General features: G+C 45.0%; 1 pseudogene; it reads left to right on the top strand.

Moving 5' to 3' along the window:
* The first annotated feature begins 464 nt into the window (after positions 1–464).
* On the top strand, positions 465–1,411 carry LOC144098147 (palmitoyltransferase ZDHHC15B pseudogene; annotated as a pseudogene).
* Positions 1,412–16,001: the final 14,590 nt, after the last annotated feature.

The following is a 16,001-nucleotide window of genomic DNA, read 5'->3' as shown; positions in this document are numbered from 1 at the left end:
CCATGCCTTCAGCTTTCCGTCAGGAAGGCGGATGTTCACTTTAGAGGCCTTATTAGCGAAGCTTCGACTGTTCTATTGCAGCGCCAGGGATGATGCGCTATCCCTGGCGAGGCCGAAGAGCTTCTACGAAGAGGGATGTCACCTGCTTCATGAGCGCTAATATCTTATCCACTGTCGGGGTAGTCACGGCTAACAGGTGGTCAGCACCTGATTGTGGCCCAGTGCTTATTCGAGACGATTCCTGTGATGATTGCTTCCGAGTTATTGTAATTCTTCGCTAGGAGTGAGAACGACGCAGTTCCCGGCGCTGGGTGAGTTCGTCTAGATTGCGGCAAGCCTCCGCGATGGCGTTGTCTGAAGCTTTGTCTTCATCTTTGGTATCCACATGTCATCGAAGCACTGTTCGTGTTGGTTCTAAAGATCAGCAGTAATCGCCACTTTCACAGCGATAAAGAGAAAGAAGAATGCTGGGCCCGATCTTCGAAGCGGTCTTCCAGGCCCTCAAATGCGTCTGCGGCTGGATTCCCGTCGTGTTTGCCGCTGCTCATTTCATCGAGGCGTATTACGCCTACGTGTTCGTCTTCTGCAGCGGCTTCGTGACAGAGACCGTGCTGCGGGTCGTGCTGGCCGGGGTCTTCCACGTACTACTACTGTTCTGTCTCTGGTCGTTCGCTCAAACCACGCTGACTTCTCCGACGCTTGTGCCCCGCCACTTTCAGATCAGCGGCGACGAGCGCCGACAGCTGGCCGATGCCGCCAGGAGTCCGGCCCGCAGGGATGTCTTGCTGGAAGCCATGGCCACCAAGCGCGGCGTGCTCACCCGTTGCACCGATGGCAAAGTCAATTACTGCGACGCCTGCCAGCGCATCAAGCCAGACCGCTGCCACCACTGCTCGAGCTGCAAAAAGTGAGTGAGCCCAAAACTCCTTCCTGGAGCTCTAACTGTTGTTATTGGTGTAAACGGGCAGGTGAGACTAGCATTATATTTATTTGTCGACAAATTCTGAGTTTCTGTGTCTGTGAATTTTCCAATAATCGTAATGTAAATCCTGGTTGCCTGTGGATGCTAAGCCTTTGGCTAGATCACGTCATCCATGTCCTAGATATCGGCACTCCTGTCCTGGAAGGAGATTGAACCTTTGAACCTTGCCTCTTCTTTAATTCTAGGAGAGTGAGACGTAATGTCCGGCAGCTGTTTTATTCTTGGCTGCTACATTTTCGCGCTGGTCTAGATAAAACATGAACACTGCAAAACGAATGGTACTTTCCATTCTTAAAATGGAGTATCTATCCCATGGCTCCACGCAGGTGCGTCCTGAAGATGGACCACCACTGCCCCTGGTTCAACAACTGCATCGGCTTCAGCACGTACAAATTCTTCTTGCTCACGCTGTTCTACCTTGTGCTGCTGTGTGCGGCCAGCATGTGCCTGTACATGTGGCACAGGGTTCCCAACGAACGCAGTTTGTTGTACCAGCTGCTGCATCCCTTATTCCTGCTGGTCTCGGCAGCGACCATGTTCTTCTCAATCGGCTGTTTCCTGTGCATGCATGCGTCTTTCGTGATGGCGAACTGTACCACGCTGGAGTCCACACGGCCTGCTGCCTTCAAGGAGCGCGGCGATTCCTTCAATGTCGGCTTGTGCAGAAATGTCATCGAGGTAAGTGCGACAGCTGCTAAGCCTGCGGAACAGTAAAGAATAATTTCGGTGTGCTAGCAATCGCTGCTCAGTCGCGATTTTGTGCTGCCACCATTTCGTCACATGGCTTTATGGTCAACATTCCGGAGTGTCACGTATTGGCCAGATAGAAGACTAAGAATGCAAGAGAGAGCCTTTTCGCGGAAGAGGTAAGTGGAAGATGGCCTTTCGTGAGCTACTGACACAAAATGGCATCCATAGCCTAGGCTCGAGAAAAAGTGTAGAAAGTTTGTGATCGTCCCTAATACGAAAGTGCCATTTCTCACACACCCATTCTTGTTGAAATCGTGTTTTTAATTTGGCCGCAATGCTCAGAAGTTCGCACATAAGTTTTGAAGTAGTAGGCTCATAATTTGTTTCAAGGTCATCAGTCATGTAAATTCTAGAGTCCCGTGCACTGTGCGATGTCAGTGCACGTTGAAGAACCCGAGGTGGTCCAATTTTCCAGAGCCCTTAAACACGTTGTCCCTCAAAGCCTGAGACGCTTTGAGACAAACCCCATAAACCTAAATTAGTCATTCATATATGTTCTTTCTACGCTATTCTTCTGTTTTGTTTCTGTGTCATGCGCACACTCCCACACATATCTTACCGTCACGGTAGAATTGAGCTAAATACTCTTAAACTACGGTGCAATTTATTTTTCCAAGCACTAATCTTTTGAAGGCAATATTAACACCGCAGCCCATTTACAAAGCACAGACATGGCTCTTGCACATCCCTCTCGAGAGGTCGGCACTTCTGCATAATATTCAATTCATTTGGCAAAAATATTATCTCTATCGTTTACCATTAGCCTGACTTCAACTTCGGTTTCACATTTCCTGCTATGACTACAGATATTCGGGTCATACTTTGAGCACTCCTTTCGCGTGAAAGATTCTTGCATTTCTTCGGAGCCGCTCAGTCTTTACCCTACACAACGTTGTCTTTATCTGAAGCTGTTCTTCTCTTCAACCTTACCTTTCAGCGGGGTGTTATTCAATACAGAACATTTTTTCTCTGTGTCTCCTTATTTATTTATTTTGCGCATGGCACTAATCTGATCTTTTGTCATGTTTAATAAGTCTTCTCATGCCCTGTGATACTTTCGCAGGGCGGATATCTGTACATTTTCTTTCTATTTGGTGCAATAAATTACATTAATATAACTAATATTATTGCGCACGCACAATTAGCGCCCCAGTGATTTCCGCGCTGAGGGCCGGTTCCTCTGGCGTGGTTTGTACGCTCTACTCTGTGAGCCTGGGTACCAGCGACCTTTAAGAAAAGCACGTTATTAATCCGTTACATTCTTTCTCGTCCACTTTGTGTTTGGGTTGCAACCTTTCCAAATGTTGTTCCAGCGTGAGCTTACACCATTATGCCTGTACAGTCATATATGTCTTTTGTGGCTGCATAATGCCAACAACAAACTCCGCTAAGGTTTTTTTGCGAACAAAACGCCGGTTTCTCACCCAGCAATAAAAAATTGCTGACAATGCTGCCACGTTTACAGTACATTGAAGCCTGCCTTACACAAAACACTGGTTCAGCATATGTTGAATACTTAAATGATCCTCCGTTTTCGCCTTACCCGTGTCGAAGTATCAGCGTTGACAGTAATATTGACCATCTTCATTCTTCCCGCGTGGCTACATTCTCTCAAAAGCCCAGCACTGTCAGCAGCTAGTGTACGCACTTGTGTGGAGGCCGCATTTTTTTCACGATTTTACCAGATATGGTTTTTGCAGAGAGGGGCCTTTTTCAAATTTTTTCGACCACAGTGGAAAGTGGATTATACGTATACATGCGCGTTTTGCAGGTTATTTATTTTTTTACAGGTACTTCCAGGCTTTTTATCAGACCTTAGGCAGGTGTGGACAATAAAAATCAACAAATTCCGAAACAGAAAAAACAGCAAACAAGATGCAGGACGCTGAATGATAAATAAGAAGAACAAAAACACAAGATTCTATTTGCAACACGAATGTCAGTTTGATGGGGGGAGCCATATGTCCCTCCGAATTTCGGCGCAAGTGCGCAGAGGAATGACGAAATCGTTGTTCAGTCAACCGTGTCGGCTGATAACACATGCCAATCGCTAATAGTGCATAGAAAAGACGATTTTTTAAATGCGTTAGTCCTGCAAGAAAAATCTTCGAGTTTTTTGGTGTGATACGGGCGCGCAGAGCGGCGCTTAGCTCACAGAATTTAGAAACTTGTCTATTCCCAACTCGTTATTATAAAGTAAACAGAAAACTTTCATTCTATCGTGGTGGCGTCTGAATGTTAAACTTTCGAGTTCTGCAGCTTCTAGAAGTAATAATGGGGACGTGCCCCAGCTTTAGGAGTTTAAGATGAGCCTAGCTGATTTACTTTAATATTATTATTATTATTATTATTATTATTATTATTATTATTAAAATTATTAATATTATTATTATTATTATTATTATTATTATTATTATTATTATTATTATTATTATTATTATTATTATTATTATTATTATTATTATTATTATTATTATTATTATTATTATTATTATTGTCCTTATTTTATTATTAGTAGCATTGGCCGGGGGGAAGGGGAGGCTTCTGAGAACTACAGCACTATTTATCTGCAAAGATAGACATGACAAACATGTAAAGTACGATAGAAAAGCTGGTGTGCACAATTTGAGCGCATAAACACTACGCACCGTACAGCAAGAACGCTGGTATTAAACTGGCGGTTTATTCAGGAGTAACACCATTCTACAGCCAATATTGCTCACTGATCCCGCCATGGGAGCAGTTATTCAGGAAAGCATAAAGATTAGGGAACATCCGGGCTTAGAAACGAACCTGAAATTTTCACCATGTTTTATGTAACCTTAAAAACTGTGCGTCTTTCCTTTTGCAGTCATAAGCGCGGCTCCAGTTTGGTATGCATAAAAGATAGATACAAAATATAAATCCTGGACCAAGTCTATAAAAAAGAAGAAAGCCAGTAAAGTCGTGCACATCACCTACTCGCATGCGCCAGGCTGTTATCAATAAAATGCTTATAGCGATGTCAATGACAGATGCTCCCGCATACTCTAACTTGATTCTGTCTTGGCAGAGCCTGAAAATTTTCTCTGCTGTACTGCTGTTTAAAGCTACGCTGAACACGTCACATGGGCATAGCAGATATTAGGGAGCGAGGTGTAGCGGCAGAAATCATGGGCCAAGTGGCCACATGCTGTCTTCTACTTGACTTCTGTGCAGTATTATCGTGATTAGGCATAAAGACATTTGCCCGTTTGTCCGATTCATTTTCACCATAATAGCGGCATATTGTATACGACACCCGTTCTGCAAGAAACGCAGTCTGGCTCGTGTCTCTTCGTGCAAGGATTGCCTGTTATTTTTCCAGTTGGCCTTAATACATATCAGCGCTAAGTTTCCAGGCATAAAATGAATACACGAATTATACGTCTTCCCACATTATAGGCTATGGTAATTCCTGTTCATGTATGGAGCAGCAACAGACTTCATGGTTGGGGTGTCTGCTTTACCACAGATGCGAACTTCTCCCCTGCTTAGTTCTCATGCTCCTGGAAGATTTCCTTTCCCGGACCACTAGAAGTCGCTGAGAAAAGCACCGAAATATAGCCCTTCGATTTGGTACCGGCGTAGTGAAACAGTACAAATGAAACAAACATTCGGGAGTACCACTGACATCTCAGGAACACGTGATCTTTGATATCCGCAAACATGTTTTACCACAACGGTAGAAAAATCATCGCTGCGTTCCCGCTTTCCCTATAGCGTAAGTAGCTCAGTCAGCTTGGTTCCCTACTAAATATTTCCACTCAATTTTCGTGATTTAGTTGACCTGCTACATACCAGGTGGCACTGCATGTACACATACATCAAGGTTAGAAAGATGTTCAAGCAAGGTTAAAAATCAAACAACGTGGCGTAGTGAGGCTAGCTTTGGGAGCACATGGCAATGCACGAAATCACGGGGCACAGGGTGATATGGGATGGGCGGCGTTCGAGAGCAGAGAAGCTAGCAGTAAGATAACATTTGAGGAGAGATTGAGAAAAATGAAAAAAAAACAGTGGGCTAGGAAAATTTTCAAATAACTGTCCATAAGGAATGTTGACAGTAAATGGAGATAGCGAAATATCAAACTGACCAGCAAATATCTGGACAGCACTAAGGGGGCAAATCAGCAATTATCGGCTAAGAAAAAAGTTAAAGAGACAGAGACAGCTCTATGGAAAGCAGGGACGGTGACGAAACCGGCACATGGAAGATACAGGATGTCTAAGCAGGAAATTTTCAAAAAAATATCTATGAAAATTGTAGGGGAGCTCTTTGTTGTTTGAGGCCAGGACGGTAGATTTGTGGACTAAGGCATATAGAGTCAGGTACCACGCGATAGACACGTTGTGCGTTGCCTGCGGAGAGGTGGAGGAAACGGCTGAACACTTGTTACTTTTCTGTAAAGTGCTTCACCCTACAGTAGAAAGCAGCGGGCATGATTTATCCACGGCATTGGGGTTTAAGGGGAGTGAAGGGGAAGTAGATTTTAAGCGGCTAGAAGTGGCCAAGCGGAGATTACCTGATTGGTGGCTAAAATCAAGACGAGTAAAATTTCACAAGTTATGGCTAGGTGGTTTGAACCACCGCCCGATTTAAACGGTTCAGCCTTATCCATCCATCCATCCATCCATTCATCCAACCATCCATCCATCCACCCATCCATTCATCCTACCACCCATCCTACCATGCATCCATCCATCCATCCATCCATCCATCCATCCATCCATCCATCCATCCATCCATCCTACCATGCATCCATCCATCCATCCATCCATCCATCCATCCATCCATCCATCCATCCATCCATCCATCCATCCATCCATCCATCCATCCATCCATCCATCAATCCGTCCGTCCATCCGTCCGTCCATCCATCCATCCATCCATCCATCCATCCATCCATCCATCCATCCATCCATCCATCCATCCATCCATCCATCCGTCCGTCCGTCCGTCCGTCCGTCCGTCCGTCCGTCCGTCCGTCCGTCCATCCATCCATCCATCCATCCATCCATCCATCCATCCATCCATCCATCCTTCCTACCAAAAACTAAATGTTTTTGTTAAAGTTGTCCTACAGTAAGGCTACTTAGCAAGTACGAATAAACAAAACGTCGTCCCATCGTAGGATCTATCTACGTCAGGTCAACACGGTGGTGCAACGAACGAGGAACAACAGGTGCATATAGGTGAGGCATTGTACGAAGCATGGAAAGGTCAGAGTATAATGGTACATGAAGAACACCTGAGGGAACTGGAAGATAATAAATGGGCAGCTAAGGTATTTAAATACTTATAGAGAAAGAGCATTGACTCAGAGTGGCGAAAAAGGACTAGGATATAACCATTAAGTATTCAGAAATAACAACCAAGAGTTAAAGTGCTTTACGCGAGAGGTAAAAAAACTCAGAAGGCAAAAACTTGATTAATTCATGGAAAATAGTTAGACTCTAAGATTATATGGAAATTGAAAACGGCCGACCAAGAATGAACCTGTTTATCATAACTCAAAGGGCAGTGGTCTACTCTTTCACGCTAGATCAGGGTATCTTAAAACGCGAAGGCACAAAAAGAAATTTAACCAAAAGATGGCACACGTGCAAGGTGCTATAAATCTATAGAAAGAGTTGAAGATCTTCGCGACGACCCCACATACTCTGTGGGACGGAGAGGCAAAGAGACTCCGTTATACTCAGTTGGAACAAAGCGATATATATTCAGAAATTACATATTATCGAGTGTATAATGCGGAGGCTCGGGTGACCAAGATTACCAACAGCTGCTTTAGCGCCGGAGTTGTCTTCAGGACGGGCGAAGAGTCTTCAGAATTGACCTTGTTCTTTCGCTCAGTCTTGGCTTCTCCCACATGAGTTGAGCGCTTGGGGCGCCGGAGGACCGAATGTCCAGCGGCATCGTCTCGGGCCTTGCTTATCACTCCACTCGCTCGCTTTCCTTGTTAGCCTCTCCATTCGGGAGGTCCGTCTGTCCAGGCCGGAGCGTCTCCCTCTCCCTTCTCAGTGCCGACGAGTGCGGCATTCCCTGTCTTCCCCAAACCTCCCGCCAGATTCCCTCCCGCCGGCGTTCTTGTCACTCTTGCGGGGTGTGCTGCTGTTGTTGCGTCTTGGCGGCATGAATTGGCTGGCTTCTCCAATGCGACTCAGGCGCTGATGTCCACAGCGTCGCTGAACGCAGGCTCCTTAATCTCAAGGGATAGGAGAACGAAAGAAATTGCAGTTTTTTTTTTCTCCCGGCTCTCTGAATGGGCGCGTTTACTTCAAAAAGAACACCGCCAGCCCTATTGGCCAGTTGGATGCTTGTCGGCGTGCGAATAAAGATTACAGCCAGACTTTAACCCTTCAGACCCGCAATGAGCCTTGGCCCCGACATCCGACGATTTCTGGTGCCATACAGTCTCTTCTCAAGCGCCTCCGGGGTCCCACAAAGAGAGCATGCAGCTGGAGATACGGCCCTCCGGAGACACGTAGCGTACTCTTATACCTTGTACTAGAATTTGGCGGTATCAAGCCGAATGCTGATGCCGGCACAGTCACTTTCAATGTTGCCGTAGAGTTTAGAGATAACAATGGACATGTGCATGAATATGCGGCACAAGTTTGCAAAAGCGATTAGATGATTGGTTGCTCAAAAGCCAAGAGGTGACATAAAGCTAAAAGTGCTGAATTAAAAAGTGTATTTAAAGAAAACGGCCAGCTTATGGGCCGTTTGCACTATTAAAGAAATATAGCGAAATAAAAAAGCCGGGTATGGTGACAACTGTCACAACTCTGTTTCAAAGAGGACAACTTGTGAAACAAGGCGCTACCTTGACAAACACAAAAATACAAGACGATGAGCCCAGGCTCCAAGTTCCAACTGTTTATTACACCATAGGAGCGCATGTCCGCCAGCCATGCCCACATTCTTGATTTTGTGCTTATCAGTTGCCGAACTTACCTCACCACTTCACCACCAATCGAACTCCACCTCATGCAGCTATGTCCATGCATGACTTACGAATTGGCTTGCCCCTTTCTTTTTATAGTACGCCTCTAACACAACCTCGCCTTTTGAATCTTGTTCCTGCCCAGAATTCTCGCTCTGTCGAATCGTGCTTCGCACTCACACATGTCAAGATGCATGACCAAATTAGTTTATTTATCGTCATTATTTTGTAACTTTCTGTCACGGTCCTTAAGACGGTCGCTAACACTTCGCTCGACTGGCCCATCGAATAATTTGCACTGGTAATGGGATAAGTTACGTTTCACATTCCCTGTTCGCTTCACCCTTTGGAAATGCCCTGTATTAATATACGTTCGTCTTCTTTTGTATCTGTGATAAAAATGCAGTTCTTTTTCGCTCCCTCTTATGTAATACTTCACCTCAGGGCTCTTAAAGGACAATAAAATATGACAATAATAATGAACTGCAGAGCGCAAAGTCGTGACTGAGGGCGTGGCTCACTGTTACAAAGTGCATGGGCTCTCATGCTGTAATAAACAGTTGGATTTTTGTGCCTGTCACCCTGTATTTTCGTGTGTGTTAATGTAGCCGCTTGTTTCACAAGTTATCAATCAAAACCAGCTAGTCGGGCAACACACCTTACTCGAAGAGGACGTCCCTATCGTCCATCCATTCATCTTCGTATATTTGTAGCAAACAAATGATTAATTCATTGTACAAATTGAACAGAGAATAATTATGACGACACTACTCAATGCTGTCACACGCATATAGCAGTTGTCATAGGAACGCTAGCAAAACACATCCATAAATCTCTGTTAGTACGTTCTGTTTGGTTAGATTCAGTTTGTGAGGTTTAACGTCCGAAAGCGACTCAGTTTATGAACGGCACCGTAGTTGCGGGCTGCGGGTAATTTCGACCACCTGGCGTTCCTTAAACTTCTGCTGATACCGTTAAGTGCATGAGCCTCTAGCATTTTGCGGCATTAAAATGCGGCCGCCGGGGCCAGGTTCGAACCAGCGTCTTTTGGGCCAGTAGCTGTCCGCCATAACCACTGAAACATCTCAGCCACCACATAAAGTCGTGTTCGTACCTTCACGCTGGTGTATCACCGGTGTGGTAATTTGTTTTGTGTTAACATATGTCCTACATTCAAGCCAAATTAATTAAAACAAAATTTAGTGGCAACTTTGGAAGTTTTTTATTACACTTGAATAGCGCCTGAGCACGATAGCGCAGCCCTGATTCTGAATCGAAAGTCACAAACGTGCGTCTAGAACTGGCTTCATTTCGAGGAGGGTCCGCCGCAATTCCAATTTATTTGGGCAGTCTGACAACACCATATATGCATTCAACATGACCGGAGTCTTGTCGATCAAGTTCGAAAGTTGTTTAGGAGAGTGGTATAACAGACGCTGTAACGGCTAAACGGCCATAGGCGTCTGCTACTGAGCACGCCTTTTTAAGGTATTTCTACAGCTGCCTCATTTCGCTAGGTCCGAAACATGCAGCTGCTATCGTATTGACATTTCGGCGAAATCTATAAAACCCCTTGTGTTAAATGTCAAACAGCCATTGCTGTGTGCCTAGAGCAGAGATATAGCTTTGTAAATATACATTTTTCGTTCTTGCTCCTAGCGAAAGGCAAGGTTTTGTGAGAAATACGCTATTTTTTTCGTCCTGATTGCACAGAGACAGTCACAATGCTAAATGTTCGGTCTGTTCTGCCAGGTGTTCGGCCCAAGGAAAAGAAAATGGCTTCTACCAATCTTCTCAAGCGTGGGCGACGCTCGCGCTTTCCCACCAGGCTGCACACGGACAGGAACACCTTGACCACAACCTTGCCTCTCCGAAGTCCACAAGTGGTTGCTTCAGCCACTACTACCACGAGGTCGGCTTCTTCGACGAAAAATACTTCCGTGGAGACAGACTATTCCCAGTCTACGAAGGCTACTGTAGTGTCACGGAGCGGAAGCGGCCAGCAAACAGAGCGAGATGTGGACCCGGATCTTCGAGGGGCGATGCCGGTCAGCGGAGCAGCGTATCCTCCCCTGCAAAGGCAGCGGAGGGCACGATGGGCTTACGGAGCGGCGCCTTGGTATTATCCCCACGGGACATCCACACCCGCCAGTCATCCGTTCTTCGTCCTCGCGCCGTTGGGAGCCATGCCGTTCGTCGGGCTCCGAGGCATTTTTTGAGGGCGCGGCCCTCGGCGCCTCTTGGGGATTGATTTGCCGCGCACTTTGCTCCGCGAGAAAGCATGATTCTGTGAAAGCTCCGGGGCCGCGCGTTTTTCGCTAAGAATACTAAGAGTCAAATATATACATGAAGCGTTTATGCTCGTATTACAAGAACAAACGTATCCTAGCCATTTCCATTGAGCTAAGTTTGCAGAATGTCACTTCCACAGCCCACATTAGCTATGCAGATATTTACAGAAAGTTCCCGGAGCGGCAACGTTTTGGTATTGGTATAAAATTGGCACCGGTGCTGCTGGTTGTACCACCGTTAGCCAGTAGTGCATCTACTGTGGCGCTGTGCACAATAAAATTTCAGTGTCTGAACAACAACTGCTGGTGTGATAAGCATCGTCACCTTAGTTTGCGTTGAGTGCCTTTTATGCTAACGAAAGCGCAGTCATACGCTCATAAGCTGCGGAAATTTTGGTGCAGTTGTCGCTTACTTACTCAAAGCCAACGTTTACATTTGTTCGTTACATGTCTGATCACTCCTAATTGTGCATGATGACGCATGTACGGCACTAAAGGTGAATTGCTGTAACTCTGAATAGCAGACAGTTTTTTCTCGTCAGTCCGGTATTGCTGACAGCTGGAAGAATCCGGAAAATCATCGAAAAAATGGCCCAAGAGCTGCGAGAAACAGTTTTTATCTTCTGCATATGGGGTTGGTGATCCTGAAAAGAGAATACATTTGGGAACAGCCTAGCATGCCCAAGAAACCAGTTTCAATGGTTACTTACGATATGCTGATTGAAGGGCACTTTCGATGCTACCGCCTTAATTTCGTTAAAGCAAATGCTCTCGAGACGCTATAACCAACCCCATACATATAGCCTTCGTTGTTTACGAGAAAGCATTTGACTTAGCGGAAACCTTAGCAGACATAGAGGCATTGCGGACTCAGGATGTAGAAGAGCCTTATGTCAAAATACTAGGAAGATATATATATAGCATGGGCACAGCTACCATAGTGCTCTATAAAGCACCAATAAAATTCCAATAAGCAGGGCGTCAGGCAAGCAGACACGATCTCACCAATTCAAGTCACCGCCTGTTTACAAGAGGTATTCCGAGGCCTGAATTAAGAACAGTTGGGGATAGCAGCTAATGTCGAGTACGCAAATAATGTGCGATTCGCTGATATCGCCTTGCTGATTGACTCAAGAGGTGAACTGCAAATCATGATCAATGTGATAGGCAGGCAGAGCAGAATGGTAGGTCTAAAAATTAACATGCAGAAAACCAAAGCAATGTTCAACAGTCTAGGCAGGGAAAAGCAGCTCACAATTGGCAGCAAGGTGCTGGAAGTGTTAGAGCTGTATACGTCTACTTAGGGCAGGTAGTGACAGCTGATGCGGATCATGAGAGGGAAATAACTAGAAGGATAAGGGTGTGGTGGAGCGCATATCGCAGGTTCTCTCAGATCATGAGTGGCAGTTTACCACTATAGCTCAAGAGAAAAGTGTACAACAGCTGTATGTTACCGGTACTCACCTACAGGGCAGAAACATGGAGGCTAACGAAAAGGGTTCACCTTAAGTTAACGACAACGCAGCGAGCCATGGAAAGAAAAATGATAGGTGCAACGTTAAGAGACCGGAAGCGAGCAGAATGGGTGAGGTAACAAACGAGGCTTAACGACATCGTAGTCGAAATCGAGAGGTTAAAATGAGCTTGGGCAAGGCATGCAATGAAAAGGCAAAATAACCGCTGGTACTTAAGGGTGACAGACTTGATTGCAAGAGAAGGCAAGCGTAGCAGGCGGCGCAGACGGTTAGATGGGCGGATGAGATTAAGAAGTTGAAAGGCATAGGACGGGCGCAGCTGGCAATGGACAGGGTTAATTGGAGTGACATGGGAGAGGCCTTTGCCCTGCAGCGGGTGTAGTCATGCCAATGATGATGATGATGATGATGACGTAGTCATGCTCTATCTCACAGAATAAAAGGGTTGAGGGCTATTCACGGCGTGGACGTTCTTTTTTCAGCCCTTAATACACTACAAAAATTTAGGGCTGCCTGTGAAAGGAAACGTGAAGGACTTAAGAGGAATAGATAAAATATTAATGACACCAATAAGTACGCTCGGTGTTACATGGTTGTGGTGTATCGAATTCCTCTTTCATGTGGGCCAACATAGAGTCTCCTGTAAAACAGATTAGCACAATGACGTCACCAGAGCAGTACGACACCGCGCTTTGCGAACACACCTGGGAATATTGTTACCGGCGTGTTCGTAACCGCGGCGCCCAGCGTTGCTATCGGCCGCTCCTGTGGCACGTCACTAGTAATAATATTTTTTACTCGCGACTGTACAATGGCCAGACCGGCCGGTATATTAATATCACGCCTTTGAAGCATTTTAATTCTTTGGAATAGAAAACCAAGCATTGCTTTACATATAAATTCATTCCGTTCTTTGTAGACCCAAAAGTGGCGTTTGTGCATAATGAGAGGCGCACAAGGGAGATAGCTGAGGCAATCCGCTGTATCAGGATGGCGAATCGGTGTGTTGGTGCACTTTCTGTACCATTATCAGCTAGAGAAATGAGTCGGCTGCAAAATGAATAACAGCTTTGCGTGTATGCGTGTGCTTTTGAACTTATTTTAATTGTGATGAGCAAGTGTGTGTTTGACGATGTGCATGTCAGCAGGTGTGGCCAGTGTATAAATTGACGTGTATCTTTCAATAAAAGACAGTTTTAAGTTGAGTGCAGTGTGATTGTCCCTTCCTGTTTCTGTCTTCGTCCTGTAGCGCTGTTGCATAATAATCATTGCTAACATACAGAGCACTTAATTCATTAGAGCGGCTAAAGATGAAACACAGCGCGAAGTCATTGAGGATTATTTTATTCGAAAGACAGCGCAGAAGTGCAACAGAGCACCTTTCATTAATTTACATGAAATTAACATTTAATAGACATGTAGTTTCTCGAAGTTCATCTCTAGGGCTGTTTAATGCTGCTGCTCGTTTTGGTTTCCCCGTGCATTACAAAATTAAAAAAAAAACTTCACGTCGGTTTTTATGCTTTTACTTGTACATTTCTCACCTTTAGCTCTAGGGCTTCAGCCTTTGCCATGTTTTTTTTTGGCTTTAGGCCCACTGCTTCTCATATGCGTCAATATTTTTAAGAATTTCTGGTTCCACTGGCATAATCTCTTTCAAACCACAAGTATTTTGTGAGGAAGCCTTCTTCACCCCAGTTTTTAACGTGCTTTTGCTATTGTTCTTAACATTGGCAATAGCTATGCTAATTCAACCTGTGTCGTGTTTTTATTGGCTTTTAGACCACTTTTTAGAGATATCCATGACGATTTTAAAGATCATTTCTTCATTGCCATGGTCTCTTTTAACCCACAAGTAATTTTCGAAGGAGCATTCTACGTTACACGTTTTTAAGACGTTTTCTGTTTCTTCTTATTGTTGCTCGTTTTAGCTTTTACTTGATTTTTCATTTATAATGTCTTTTAGGTTTGTTATTTGGTCGTGCAGAAATAACAAGGACCAGCTTTTTCATGAAACCTAAAAACTACTGCATTGAATGAATGTCCTTTTTCAAATATTTTTGTCGCCTTTCCACTTCTCTTTTTTACGCTCCTCAGCACCTGGGTTTTATGTTCAGATGTTGTGCTCCGTGATTATGCTTTTCGTGCAATGCGCATGCGTATCTTCTGGGTGCGTTTGCGTTGTTGCTATATAAACCGCGTTGTGAAGCCTTCCTTAAATAAAGCTGCAAGTTAGCGCCTGTCCCGTGTGTGTTGTGTCGTCTTCGTCCGTCCAGCGCTATTTATACAAGACCCGAGGATCCAGCGCGGAACATATGTTGCAGCGTCGGAGTTGGTTTTAAATTTGGGCGCGAGCAGATGTAGATGTAACCAATGTTTTCTGCCTCATTTGTAGGATTTCCACATCTTTAAGGCAGGATCTGATTCCGCGTGCGCTTCAAACGTTCGGTGGACTGTTTCGCTCAAATGCGTCGCATGCCCTTAAGCTCTTGTTTTCTAGTTAAAAAACTGTACGAGCTAGAAAATTTATTTTTCAAAAATGTTCTTGCACGCATTTTTGGCATTCAAGATATATTTTGTATTTCACACATCTTTCGTGCCTGAAGATTGTTATTATTTACTAGAAAGTTGTCTTTGGAAGTGTTCGCCAATTTTTTTTTTCTAAAAAGGCAAAATTCACGAAGCTTGATAAGGGGGCATGCGGGGCGAAAATACAGATTTTCGGGAAAAAAATACGCTTTTTAAGTTTCATTTGTTTTGGATCGTTGGAATGAAGAATTTTCTTACCAGGTTCGGTTGTTATCTGAATAATAGAAAAGGAGAAAATTCTTTTATCGAGGCGGTGATAGGCCGTGGAAGGCGTCTATGAATGCTCTTCTCGAGATTCAGCTGCACTGCGGGCAAAAAAGCGAACGAGAAGTGAATGCCCGCGTTAGAAAGTTTGTTTTCAGCGCTTTTTTAGTAGCAGAAGACATTCTATCGAGAACAGGCAAGGATACTAACGAACGGGTAAAAAACAAAGCCATATTGCATAATTCTGGCCCGTGGCAACTGCAGAGCGGCTGGCAAACCGAAACAGGAGCTCGGATTAGCGGAAATATACCACGCGAGTACCGAACGGTGTTTTTTCGCCATTCGGAGTCACTCCTGCTTTGGTTATGTTCGATGTTTGCTATCTGTTACCTTTTCTTCCTTCTGTGCGTTTATTACGAACATCGGGTGGCTTTTAGTGCGACCGGAAGATGCCCCCCGCCGAAGGCTTCGACACAGAGAGGCTTCGGGAAGCGAAAATGCACCACGAAATTGAGAACCCTACACAGCACTGGTCGACCACCGGCAAGTGAACGTCTGATTCTGCGTTCGCCAGGGCGGCCGCCTGCAACCGAAACGAACCCCTCAAGCTCCGATGATGGTTCATCGCCCGAAGACCGAAATTGCATCATTAAGAACCGTGCAGCATGCAGCAGCCTTGGCTGTGCTAGAATTTAATGAGGGTGCACATGGCATCAAGAGAGTGTTGGACAAACTGGAACAA

The sequence above is a fragment of the Amblyomma americanum genome, chromosome 7, assembly GCF_052857255.1.
Source record: "Amblyomma americanum isolate KBUSLIRL-KWMA chromosome 7, ASM5285725v1, whole genome shotgun sequence".
NCBI lineage: Eukaryota > Metazoa > Arthropoda > Arachnida > Ixodida > Ixodidae > Amblyomma > Amblyomma americanum.
This window is presented reverse-complemented; position numbering and strand designations above follow the sequence as displayed.